The 14012-nt window shown below is 48.1% G+C and overlaps 1 pseudogene; it reads right to left on the bottom strand.

The window, feature by feature from the left end:
* Window positions 1-12827: 12827 nt before the first annotated feature.
* LOC136659812 (5S ribosomal RNA) lies at window positions 12828-12944 on the bottom strand (annotated as a pseudogene).
* Between the last annotated feature and the right edge of the window lie 1068 nt (window positions 12945-14012).

Genomic DNA, 14012 nt, shown 5'->3' with positions numbered 1-14012 from the left:
TAACATGTAAAGCCTGAACCAAGCTAAAACAGTAACACAGAAGTGGCTTGCAGTCCTAGCCACTAAGAATTTACAACTCAATGGAAGGTGATAATGTAGCACCTAGGCAGCCAGAAAGACGCCCATCAAGGATGGAATGCAGTTGTAGATCTCCAGGGGGGAGGGAAGAGCTGAGAGGGCGAGCATCCAGCCCCACTTCCTGAGGACAGGGTCTTTTGGTCTTGTCTCTTGGTGAGATAGGTGGTGGGTGCACATCCTGCCCCGCCAGGACCATGTGGCCTCTTAGGTAACAGGCCTGAGGATCTACAAAAGAAGCTGACCCAGGTGAGAGTCAGAGAATAATAGAGTTAGCCAGTTAGCTTTATTATTTTATGCTGATATGTTTCCTAGAAGTTTTTATGCCTCTAGCATTTGCTGCCTTTTGTAACTTTTTGTAACCCTATGTACTTAATAAAGTAAAAATCCTTTTACCATGTTGGTCCACTGTCTGTTGGGGACAAAGGTTCAGAATCCTGCCTAGCCGTTCAGCAAGCTACCAAAAATCCTCATTGTGGACTAGAAACTTGAGGACTGAGACTTTAAGTAAAGAAAGTGCTCAGTGCCTACAAGGGATATAGTTAAGCCTAGAGGGTCTCGGTTTCCCTGGACTGAGGCACTGGCTCTTACAGGGTGGTGGCAGTACTACCGAACAGGGATCTTTGAGGGCTCTAGGGTTCAGAACCAACAACTCTGAGCACCCCAAAACCCTGGGAGTGTGAGACCAAGTATACGACATCTATGTAGCTCAATCCTGGATACATGACTGGTAGCAGCGGCTTTCTAGGGAGGTGTCTTTTGCAGACACAAAGCAGGTGATCTACCACTGCATGTTGGCCAGGAGCCTTACTTCTCCCCATCACTGCCATATGATTGCAGGATTGCTCAGGATTGTCTCCACCGACGGGCAGCAGCTCAGAGGTCTTGCCCAGCTCTTCCTGGAGAGGTTGGTAGGGACTGAACCAGGGACCTTCTGCCTGCAGAGTGGGGACTCCAGCACTCAGCTACAGCTCCCCCCCCCAGCCACTGAGTGCCAGGCCACACACCCCTGCCCTTCCACCCAGCCAGGAGAAGCTGTAAAGCAGTTTGTGTTGTTTTGCCCTTGTAAGCTGCTCTGAGCACTTGGGCTGCAGAACTGCAAATAAATGGTTTAAAGAAATAAAGCTTTTGTATTACTAGGTATTACTGGGGGAGGGGGCGTGGGGGCAAGCTCACGTGCGCCAACACTTCCTTGAACCGTCGTTCTTTTGTAGAGCATATTTTTAAGATCGTTTCACTTGCCCTACATCTCTGAAGACAGGCGGATGAGTAATCTGAATCAATATCTTGAATAACGTATTCAAAGGACATGCATTATCCAAATCCAGGTATGCTTCTCATCACCTCCGAGCTGCTGTCTCAGACCTTCTTCTCTGCCTTTGCGTATCTAAGAAAGTGATGGTTTTGGGTCTCTTGACAGCGTGCCAATCCCTGCGAAGTCTTCGTCGTCTTCCTTTTGCGTTTCCTGAGGACAGAAATGATGATTGCAGGGGAATGGGGTCGGCGAGCCATCTTTAAGGACCAGTGGGCAAATGCGTTTAATGAAATGTTCTGTCACCTCCAAAGCATGGATTTTTTATCTTTGGACAGCGACGCATTCCATACGGGTAGCAACAGCACTCCATGGGGGGACGACAGTGTAGCAGCGCTAGGTGGGCTGTGGTTACCCTGGCAACCTCCTCCCTTCTCCAGGAATGCAGAAGCTAAATTTATTTAAAGCTGGGGAGCTAAAAACAGCTGACAGTATTCCAGCTGAGGTGTGCTTTTAACCACCAAAATTAACCTCCATTCACAGGGCAAAGACCGGCTTAATGGAGGAGCTCCTCACGCGTGATGGTTTCCTACGTGGAGATCATCTGTGCTTTGGTGGGGGAGGGGAGCCCTGGAGCTGCACCAAATCCTCTTGCCCAGTTCTGGGTCTGCTGTTTTGAGAGTCCAAAAGGGCTCCCTGGCATTTGCCAGTTGGGGATACTTGATGCTTTTTTAGGTTTCCCAGCTCAGGGCAGGTCCAGGCCTTCCAGCACCTGTGATAGGTGCCACACTGCCCCCTTAACACTGTGGTGTGGGGTGCCAGCTGCTGGCGCTGCCTCCCTTCTCCCTGCCTCTCTAACCCACCACTCTTCTGTCCTCCACATTCCTGCTCTCCTTTTCCTATTCCAAGCCAAGGAGCAGGAGGCGGACAGATGGAGGGAGGACCCCCCTGCATCAATCGCATGAAGGGGTTGGCCCAGCCTCACCTGCTGACTCCTCTTGGCACCATTTTTTTCTTCTCTGCCCTACTTGGGTTAGTTAGATTGGATGATGCCTTTCCCTAGATCTGTCCAGCGTGCCTGGAAGGGGGAATGGGACCACGCTTTCCCTCCCTGGGGCAGGAGGCTCTTTGCAAGGTGATCTCTGGCGGGTGCCCTTCTTCCTGGATGGCAGAGGTGAGTTTCTGTTTTCCTTAGTAAGCTGGCAGCAGCCCCAACAGCCTTCTTCTCACTGACTGCTGCTGCTTGCAGTCAAAGGCCCATGTAGACTGGAGAAAAACCCTGGTGAGCAGCAGCTACCAGCCGTAACTACATAATTCTTGCTGTTGTCCTATTTTTCTATTGTCCTATTTTCCCCTGGGGGCTGGGGATAAGAATAGGCCCTCGGTTTGGCTGTACTTGTCGTAAGAGGCGACTAAACAGCCACCGGGTAGATGGGACTCGTCAGCCTGGGAAGGCAGCTCATCTGAGAGAAGGAAAACCCTGATCCCAAACCTCCACTGCCTTGTGGCTACACCCAGTTATGGAAAAGGCTTCAGGAGTCAACCTCGAGGCAAAATCCGGAGCCGGAGTCCCTGAGGCAGTTCATGGCTGAACACAGTCACGCTCTGGCAACTCCTGCGACACGGCTGGAACCAACCGTATTGGCCTCTGCCTTTCCATTGGACCATTTCAGCGATGTGGAGAGGGGGGATTTGCTGCATGGGTAACAGCCTATCCTCCATACCTACTTTACCCAGGCTTCGTGCACTGGAGTGGACACTCTGTTCCAGAGCCACCATTCAGAGCGTGACGCCGTAGTCTTCTGAGACTGAAGGATGTCCTATTGGATCCACTGCCATGGTCAGAGGTGGGGGACCCACTCAGCTGGTCTCTACTGGTTTCAATCCTCTGCAGCAGCAGGGCCCCTCTCCAGGATATTGGGCCCTTAGGGCTGGAATGTGTGTATAACTGTCCCGAGCTAGAGGCTAACCATGACGGTACACCACAGATGTCCCCAAGTACAGGATAATGAGTGAACTGCCATTTGGGCAGTTGCCCAGCAGTGCCTCTTGCCAACACCAGCCCAATTCCCTCCTCACTCCGCTGTTGCACCTGCTTCACTTCCAACCTCGCCAGATCTCCATTTGATATTATCATGATTCAACAGCACTAAGTTTGGCAGGGAGCAAAACCATAGCCCCTTCCCCTCCCCTTCAGAGCCATTCTGTGCTGTGAGAGCAAAACAGAGTCAATGTCACAGTGAGGCTCCCTGCAAAACTTAGTGCTTTGCACCCCCTCTAGCTACGCCACTGGCATGCAGTCTTGGGAAGCCAGCAGGTCAATGTTCTGCCTTTGCATACTTTGTGGAGTGTTAGGTGTCCTTCTCCTCCTTTTGCAAAAGGCTCAATGCCACGGAATAATCCAGTTGCATAATGTTAGTCCATCATCCCTTGCGGTGATTTATGTACCTCTCTTTTCCTTAATCTCAGCTTGAGTCGGACCTCAGGTGTTCTCTCCAGCCCCTGCGAGGCACAAACTAATGACTCCAAAGGGAGCAGTTTATCACTTCTGCTTGCTTAAAGTTTGGCTCCCAAAATAGCACAAAAGGATAACTATATTTACAAGTCCTGTGACTAACTTACATAGTCCATAAAAGGTTGACAAATTGTATCTATAGGTTTGTATGTAAACCACAATTTAATACATGAAGAGCTAATTAGTATGATGTATAGGAAGCTTGTAGAGCGCCGGTTCTTCTTCTACCTCTGCCTTCTTCATTTGTCTTAACGCAGGAAAATTTATACATATCTCTACCAATTTTTTTCCTTACCCTTAATTGTTTGACTTTCACTTTAATTGCACTCTTCTGCTTTGAAGTTTCAGTTCTGACAAGTAATTGCCAAAAAGTAATGGGAGATTTGCTTTCCAGTCAGTCTTGCACCCTGTGATTTTGAAAGGGATCTTAGAGATCATCTAGTCCAGGCAGCTGCCACAGTATCCTTGTGGGATGGTTCTGCTTGAAAACTGAGACAGACAGACACAGACTGACCGACTTCTGTTGCACAATGCAGACTGTTCTACTGTGGTTCAGTTCTTGAAGAAGTCAGGAAATTCTTCCTCAAGTTTCACCTAAATCCACATCCTGTGGTTTTAACCCGTAAGTTCTAGTTCTGCCTTCAGGAGCCACAGAGAGTAAGTCCTCCCCTCTTTCTGTGTGACAACCCTTCAGATAATAATAATAATAATAATAATAAACAGGTATTTATATACCGCCTTTCTTGGTCTTTATTCAAGACTTTATTCAAGGCGGTTTACATAGGCAGGCTGATTAAATCCCCGTAGGGATTTTTACAATTGAAAGAAGGTTCTATCTTTCAAGAACCACAACAGTCCAGGTGTTTCACTCTGATCTGGTTTCACATTCTGGCCTCCATCCTCCCAAGCTCTATCTTTCTTGAAAGGTTCTATCTTTCAAGAACCACAACAGTCCAGGTGTTTCACTCTGATCTGGTTTCACATTCTGGCCTCCATCCTCCCAAGCTCAGAGCAGATGGAATCGCTCGGCTTCAGCTTGTCAGCTGCTTCAAGGTCGCATGGTGCCGGTGGCCTCGAACTGGCGACCTTGTGGATGTTATCTTCAGGCAGTCGGAGCATTTGTGGATGCTGGCGACCTTGTGGCTGTTATCTTCAGTGGCGACCTTGTGGATGTTATCTTCAGGCAGTCGGAGGCTCTACCCTCTAGACCAGACCTCCTGCAGCAAAAGATACTTTTGCTGTTGTATCTTCCTGCTGTTTTCTCATCTCCTCATCCAATATACGAAGCCCTTTCCACTGTTCCTCATGGGACTAGCTTTTTATGAGACTCCTGGCCATGTTTGTTGTCTTCTTCTGAAACGTTTGGTCAGAAGTGGATCTGAAGATGCATCTGTGGAGGATGCAACTGTTACCCTGAACATGCCTGATCTTGTCTGATCTTGGAAGCTAAGCAGGGTCAGACCTGGTTAGTACTTGAATGGGAGACCACCTTGGGATACCAGATGCTGTAGGCTTCTACCATAGTCTTTCGAGACTGAAGGTTGCCAACCATTTTCTGTGATTGTCCCTGTGTTCTTATTGATTTCCCCTGCTAAGTGATCTGGAGCAGTGGCTCTGTTTGTACCTTTTGCCCACACATCTCCTTTCAGTTGGGGGGGGGGGCTACAGGATTAGGATTGGGACTAGAGCACATGCATGCTCAGTGCTAGAGCACATGCTTCTCATGCAAAAAGCCTTAAGTTCGGGCCCTGACAGAACTAGCTAGGGCTGGCTCAATATGACACAGCTTTTATATGTTCACTAAATTCTCCCTTGTCATCAAGGCTGCCTCCAACAGCAGTCATCTATACCCTTCCCTGGGCATAAGCCCTGTTGCAATTTTAATGGGGCTGACTTCTGAGTGGACACATGTAGGATTATGCTGTTGATCAGTGGCATAGCTAGAGGGGGTGCAAAGCATGAAGTTTTCCAGAGAGCCTAAGCGTGGTGTGCAAGCGGCACCCCCCCCCTCCTCTTCAGAGTCATTCCAGGCTATGAGAGCAAAACAGAGGCAATGCAGCTCTCTCAGGCTGGAATGGCTACTACAGGGAGGGACCACTTGCATGTCACAGTGAGGCTCCCTGCAAAACTTAGTGCTTTGCACCCCCTCTAGCTACACCACTGCTGTCAATGCATTAATGTTAGCAGAATGCTCACTGAGCATCCTTGGGATGGCAAACCTCACAGCCAAGGACTGTTCTGGGAAAAGATCTCTTGGGAGGTATTTCCCCCCCCCCCTCTCTTTCTCAACAGGGCACTGTTTGTGTGTTACAAATGCCCTGAAGCCACTGCAGGTTCCAAGAAATGTGGTCTTTGGTGCATACTGAGATGCTGAAGATACCAATACTGTCTTTCTGTCCCAAAAGCAGCATTTTCACTCTAATATGCTACTTTTTTCCCCGAGAAAGTCCTTTTGGGCTTGCTCTTGCTCAACAGATGCAATCGCTTAAGTGCATCAGACAGCACAAAAACATAAAGCAAAACACAGCAGGAGAATAATGTTTTCCTTGAAGCACAGCTTGGGGAGCAAAACCGAGAATTGGAATCCCTTATCTGTGCATCGGTGTCCACTCCCAAAGGGCTGGAGGAGCTGGAGGGGCGCAGTCAATCCAACAAGTCCTTTGGGCTGGACTGCAGCAGAAGGCAACAAGATGAGGAGGAAAGATAAATCAGGAGACCTGGGTGCAAGGATGCAGCAACAATCAAGAATGCAGGAATGCCAGGCACAGGAAGGAGGCAGTGAGTTCTAGGAAGCTGATCTCAAAGGCGCTCTAAGAAGAGAGACAGGAGACAAGGCCAGACTGAGGGGTTATAAGGTGTCCTGGAAGCACCACTCCTTCCTGGATCTAAGGAAGATCCTGGTCTGGAGTCTGTGTTTGAGCCCAGAGGCAGCAAGGCCTCGGGCTGCTGAGTCTGGCTGAAGCTATTTCTGGAGATTTATTTTCCAGCATAATGTAATGTTGGAACTTCCTGGAGGCCCAATTAAAATCTTCAGGGTTGCTGTGAGTAGTGACCTGGAGACTCCAGGACATACCTGGAGGATTGGCAATCCTAACAGCACCTCGGATTGCCAGTGTGGCACTTCTGTGCCAGTAGTGTGGCACTGTGCCTCCCTTCCTTGAGTCCTGGAAGTGATGGGGGCCAGAGCCAGTGGTCTTGATAGAAGGTGCTGGATCTTCTGGGACAAGGGAAGGTCCAAGGGTCCCTCAGTGAGTACTCATGGGTGGTACTAGGAACATCTACAGAGACTAGCTCCTGCTCTTCCTCAAAGGAGGCCTCCTCTGAGTCTGGGTAAGCTGGGAACCACAGGCTTAAGACCAGGAGGCCTGGATGTCTGGGACTGACTCCCTCTTTGGCAACCACAGGGCCACTCTGAGAGAAGAATTTGTGGATGGCCAGCATGTCTCTCCGTCTTCAAAAGTGCCTGGTCAGCCAGTCCAGAGACCACTTTCTCCACATCTCTTTATCTGAGGGATCTGGTGGCATCTCCTGAATGCTTTTTCCTGGCCCTGGAACCTCTTATTTCCGACAATGAACTATTCCCTACCCTGCCAGGACCTTAGGTGGGAAGAGGGAGCTGCAGGAAGTTAAATGCAGGAGGCAAAATAGCTTTGGATGAACCAAAGTCTTTCCCACTCCTCACCAAATTGCAAACAGCTCCTTTTATTCTAAACTCAGCTTATGAACCAAATCTGCGCCCCCAGGACTTTCTGCATGCAAAGTCACTAGTCCCACCCCTCCTCCTTTTAGTTCTGCATGCAGCTCTCAAACTGGATGGGGGGGGCGGTACTTGATGGGGAAACCCATGAACTGTTTCAATGACTTGTTCCTTGTCGTCCTGCCAGAGGATGGGAGAGTTGGGTGGGCGGGCTCATCCATAACCTCCTGCACAGAATTCCACTTTCCAGAGTGATGGCTCTCTGTTAGGGGCCTTGTCAGTAGCTGCTGAGCCAGAATGGCCAGGCCTTAATTAAATGCATTCTGGCATGAAACAAGGGACCAGGATGAGGGCCAGCAGTCTCCGTGGAGTTTCCTGCTTGTGTGCTGCAGTGTGAATGGCACTTTTCCCAAGAGATGTGCAACGTCCTTTGTTGCGGAACTTCTTGGTTTGCTACCCTATTTACCCATACTCTGTTACCCAAGTATGGCCATGGCTGGGATTCTTTCTCTTCCAGCAGCTCTGCTTCCATCAAAGTGGGCCCCTCTGAGAGGGGAGACCCAAGTCCAGCTTAAACTCAGAGACTGCCTTGTGACTCATGAAACCCCGTGGTTCAAATGGGGCCTTTTTAAGGATCTCTTGAAATGGTCTGAAGCAGGCCAATAGGCTCTTAGCTCACTACCGCTCCCAATAAAGGGATGGTAACCCAGGGCTGCAAAATAGGGTCATTGTGAGGTAGTCCATTGTGAGGTGTGGTGGGTGAGAGTCCTGGGAGGGGGAAGCCCTAAATTCAAATCCCAAGCTACCAGATGACCTTTGGGCCAGCCTAACCTACCACAGAGGGTAGTTGTGAAGACACCATGTTTGTCACTTTGAAAGAAAGGGCAGAATATACATGTGTATATGACTACTGAGAAACTGAAGTCCTTCAAATCCTTGCAACCATTTTCAATGGGAGCCATATGGCCTCCTGGCACATTTGAACGGGGTCATGGACTGAAAACTGAAAGTAATAAATGATGTAATGTTTATCTGTTGTTTGACAGAGTGGCCCTGGAATCTGAGAAGAGCTCCTAAAGGGTTCAATCAATAGCTGAAAATGGCTGCCCTAAAGCTCTGGAGAGCAGAGGTGCAACTAGGGTGGAGCCTGAGGGACACCTGTCCCAGAAGCTGCAACAAGGGGGAGCACATGACTGTACCTCAGGCTCTGCCCTAGGAAGTACTGGTGACTTTGTGCCCCCCCCCCGTTCCTTCACCTTCAAAGGGGAGATGCCATCGGTGAAGGAATGGGGGGCATGAAGCCAAAAGCACCCCCTATTCCAGAGAGAACCTGGCACTGATGTCATGATATCACATGATGTTGTGATGTCATTGACCTGTTCCTGGGTCAGTGAGTTATACCTGGACTGCATTCTCAACTTACAACCTGAGATGAATGCTGTGTTCATCCTCCCCAAAAGGCACAATGGGGAAAGGCGCTCTGTGTGTGTGTGTGTGTGTGTGTGTGTGTGTGTGTAACATCTAATTAGTTCATCAGATGTGGGGACTCTGCTGTCCAGTGACACCCACACACCGTTCTCTTGGACATGGCAGCAGGGGTGCTTGTGTTCCTCTTGCAGATAATGAGTTTGCTTCTCCATTTAATTTTCACACCAAACCACCTTTTCCCTCCAGAGGATCCTCCAGAACAATTCTGCCCAAATAGTTTACAAGAAACCAAAGAGATGCCTGCAGCTTTAGGGAAGATGAATCGAGGTGTCAACGGCATAGAATCCTCTGTCACATTTTGCCCGAAGATGCAAATAAAGATCTATTCCACTGCATTCTTATCTATTACTAGGTCTTCCTCCCTTCCTCCCACCCACCCCCCCTTTGGCAAAGCGGCATCTGTCTAGGGTGAGCAGAATGAGCTTTTGCAGCTTCCTGGCACTCAGGGATGGAGGACAGCCATGCAGTCCATCCAATCTCACCCACCAGCTTGTACTCGCTTTGGATGGAAGAGCAGAAGCCAAGCTGAGTTGATGGGATCCAATATTATTTTATTCCATTAGTTAGTCATTTAAATCCCTCTCCCCAGAGCTCAAAGTTGGTTGCAGAACAGCTGAAAAACAAAGCACTGAAAAAAAAATATTAAAATTACTGTATACTGAAGAATATTTTTCAGTGGCAGCACAAGTCATGTTACTGGTGCTCAGCAGAGCATCAGGACGACCCATGACTTTATTTCATTTATTTTATCTTTGTTTTAAAACCCTGCCTTTTATAAATAAACGCACAGGCACAGACACACAAAGTCAAAATGGCTCACAATGGTTAAAAACAAAGCAAAAATGAACTGTGTTAAAAATGATATCTAAAAACAGAACAAGAAATAAAGCAGCAGTAAAACTATTACAATTGCAGAGGAGATTCATTAAATATTAAAAGTTTGGATAAACGTCTTTTTTAGGACTGAGTTGGGGTCTCCCCTTCCATTTTGTCCTCCTGGTTTGCAGGTAGAGGAACTGGGAAGGACTTTTGATGGGAGCTAAGGGGGGAAGACATGGGTACCTCACCAGCAGGAGCAGTCCTCTGGTTGGCCAGGGACTGGTGGCCATTTTTTTTCTGCCAGGAGAAATAATGCCTCATTATGATGACACAGCATTATTCCAAGGGGATTTCTGGGATATAAAAATGGCATCCACCAGCCAGCCCGAAGAGTGCCACCATGAAACTGACCATAGGTCAGGCTACCACTAAGTCCATCCAGCTCAATATTGCCTATTATGGTCAACAGAGATGGAAGGCTCCCTGCAGTTCCAGGGGCATCTTTCCTATCTGGGGGTGCGAGGCTTTGACCCCGGGACCACTTACATCTGCATGCAAAGCAGTTGCTTCTCCACTGAGCTGCAGTAGCTTTTTCTGTATAGGTGTCCTTACTGGTGAGCTATTTGAGTCTGTGAAGCAGAAGAACTGCCCCTGCCAGTCCTTTCATGACCTTACCCCCAAGCAGCCCATTTTTTTTCCATTTGACGTTGCATGCTATAAATGCTTCCAGGTCAAGTCTGAGGCTTTGTGTGTCCAAGTGTTAGGCTCTGGTCTTGCTTGTGCAGCTCTCTAGTCTTCATATCAATGCTATCACCTGCCTGCCTACTTACTTTGTACCTGGTCTGCCAGCAGTCCAGTTCACTAGCTTATGGCTGTATGTTCTACCTGCCTGAATCTCCTTTCCGGCACCTCTTCTGATTATTTCTTGGTCAAGGCTTGCCTGCAAGAATCCTTGACTCCAGACTGATCATCTTGTAGCCCTGTCCCAGTGGTCTGACTCACTCTGATTTCTGTCCTGTCCAGACTCACATTCTTGCTCCCTACCTATGGACAATCATTGACTCTGAGAGACCACTTTTGGTTTCTCTTGGTGACAAGTTTCACTTATGGCTAATAAATCTGTGGTTGAAACGTAGGTTGTGTTGTGCCTTCCCTTGGCCATAAAATATGTTTTCTTTGCTGCAATCTTCTCTGTATAGTTGTCTGCACAAAAATTGTATCCTGGAATCTAGAGGGATGTGTTGGTCTGAAGATTTCAAAATATATGGAATAGTCATTGATTTCCACAATGAATGCAGAGAACTTTCTGTGCACCCAATTACACATCCACAAGGAACGCAGAGGGCTTCTGGTGTGTCCCAGTGAGTTTCCCAGTGAAGTGTCCAAGGACACAATGTCACCCCATTCTTCTGCATAATGAAGCTTTCCACAAATGCTTCTGTTTCACTGGAATTTTTTGTAGCAAAAAAAGAGAGCAGATTAGAATCACCTCCTTTGATAAACATCATTTTGACAGGTCTTATCAATGCATCCCCAAGGACGCCCGCCAAGGAATTTTTACAGTTTTCAAACTGTTCAGAAAATGGAAGAAAACAGATGATCACAGCCCAGCAGTTGCAAAACCAAAGTCCACACCTTCCACAGCAATTTAAATGGTGTGAATCTGACCTTCATCCTTAATTCAGGGTGACTGATCTCCATAGCTTGTTTTGCCCAAGAGCTCAGCAACTGTTTTGTTCCATCCCTGTTTCCTTCTTAAAATTCCTTCCCTCCCCGTCCTGCTTAATGGCATCCATGAGATTGATGGATCTCATGAGGGGCCAGCTCTACCAGATTGTTCATCAAAAATTTTGTTTCAAGAACTATGAAGTCACACTTACAATTGTGTTGAATTTGTTTAAGGGAGGGTAGGAAGGAAGAGGGTGTGATTTTATTTTTCATACCTACTCCAGGTTCTACTTTCATATCTACTCCAGATTAGTTTCTTGTGGAATGTGCTCTTTTCTTTATTCAATTTATTTATATAGCACTTTTCTAAATGAGATTCCACACAAAGTGGTTTATAGCCTTTCCTATTTAGTACCCTGTTTTGCAGATTATTTAGGATCTGTATTGAGTTTGCCCCTGGAAACTTATCAGTCCATATATTGCAGATGGGATGGTGAGACTCAGAGACTGTGAAGGAAAGAGAGAGAACTAGCATCAAGGTCACTCAGTGAGGTCACCCCAATATTTCTAGCCCAATACATCCCTTGTGCATCCCCCAAGGGATGCCCAACCTTTATTTCCAAACCAATATCTTAGCAATTACAGTTCTTGGTGGCTTTTGATAGTTTTGATAGTTAGCAGACCCCTGCTAACTGGGTAAGAGGCACTTTTTCAAGTGGGTGCTCCTCTTTTATTTAGCAGGGGGAGAGTAACTGGCCCACCTCACCCCAGCACTGTCTGTTCTAGTGGCTGTCTGCTGGTATTCATTTGCATCTTTTTAGATTGTGAGCCCTTTTGGGACAGGGAGCCATTTAGTTATTTGATTTTTCTCTGTAAACCGCTTTGTGAACTTTTTGTTGAAAAGCGGTATATAAATACTGTTGTTGTTGTTGTTGTTGTTGTCTGACCAAATAAAAATGTTTGCTTATTTATTTTTACACTGCACTTTCCCTTCCCATCAGGGAGGGGCTCAAGACAGCTTGCAGCAAAATGCATTAAAAAATGATTAAAATAGAAGAATAAAAAAGCAAGACTGGCAACAGAAACTACCCACAAAAAGAGTGGCTCAGCAGCAAAGAATAAGTAAGAGGCCAAATGGAACAGAAAAGGCTTTAGCCAGCATTGGGATGGGCTGAAGCTAGGATGGAGCCAACTTCTCCTTTGGGGGAGGATTTTCCGCAAACTGGGCACCACACCGGGAAGAGGCCCTTTCCTGTGTCACCACCATGGTTGGCAACCTTCAAAAGACTTCATAGTCGAAAGACTATGGTATAAGCCTACAGCACCTGGTATTCCCAAGCGGTCTCCCATCCAGGTACTAACCAGGCCTGACCCTGCTTAGCTTCTGAGATCAGATGAGATCAGGCACATGCAGGGTAACAGTTGCTCACCACCAAATGCACTTCCATTGATGGTAAACACAAAGAAGAGCTCTCCCTGGGTATCACAGGACAGGCCATCTCGTGGGGGAAGGACCAGGCACCATCCAAAGTGGCCATCCTCTTTGGGGATACCTCCTTTGGGGGGTATCACCAACACAACACTGCAGGATGGCCCAGAGAAAGACCCTCTCTCTCTCTCTCTCTCACACACACACACACTCTCACACACTCACACACACACACACACTACAGAAATTTGCCGGGACAGAAAGGTGGGATAGAAATAAATAAATGACCACCAAAGTGGCTGGATGTGATTCATTCTCTGAGCAGGGCTTACTCCCTCCACCCCAGTGGCAGGAGGACAGTGGCAGTGCCTCCTGGATGACAGGTGCTGCTAGGGGGCCTGCAGAGTGTTGGAGGAAGGGGGAAAATGGGGGCTGTCCATAGTCCTTCCTCTGCTGGGGTAATTGGTGTCCTTGCACTCTCTGCAGAAATGGCAAGAAGAGTACAGCGCTGCTGCCTCAGGCCACATTTTTGTAGCCCGGGGACTTAAACTGTTCCAGGCAGCCAGCTGTCATTTGGCCACATGGATCCGAAGCCTGTCCCCATGGACCCCAAGCAGAGACCTTCCCCAGAGGCTGCTTGGGAATGCTCCCTTCATGCGGAGCCAAGGAAACATCTGCTGCGGACAAACAGCTTAGCAGAAGGTTCATGGCAACAGAGCCACGATGCCATGTTTGGTCTCCCAATAAATCATGTTGATCCAGGAGCTTTGGCTTGTTTGCCTTCAACAGCCAGCCCAGTTCTGCTGCCAACTCTGAGAAAATACCCTTCCGCTTATGGTTGGGAGCTCAGCTGGCAGCATGTCAGCCAACGCCTGACATGGGTGGGTTTCAAGCTGCGCTTGTAGGAAACTCTGGTGTCCCTGGGGTTCCCGGTATCTGGTTTCAGGGGTTCCTAGGTGAGGAGATCCATATTAGAGAACGAACTTCTCTGGAAGACACGTTGCCCAATTGTGCAAATCACCCCCTACGATGCACAGCTGTCAGGGCGATCTGGGTCTGCCACAGGGGC

The sequence above is a fragment of the Tiliqua scincoides genome, chromosome 8, assembly GCF_035046505.1.
Source record: "Tiliqua scincoides isolate rTilSci1 chromosome 8, rTilSci1.hap2, whole genome shotgun sequence".
In the NCBI taxonomy this organism is placed as follows: domain Eukaryota; kingdom Metazoa; phylum Chordata; class Lepidosauria; order Squamata; family Scincidae; genus Tiliqua; species Tiliqua scincoides.
Note: the sequence above shows the minus strand (reverse complement) of the source record. Positions and strands in the feature narration are given on the sequence as shown.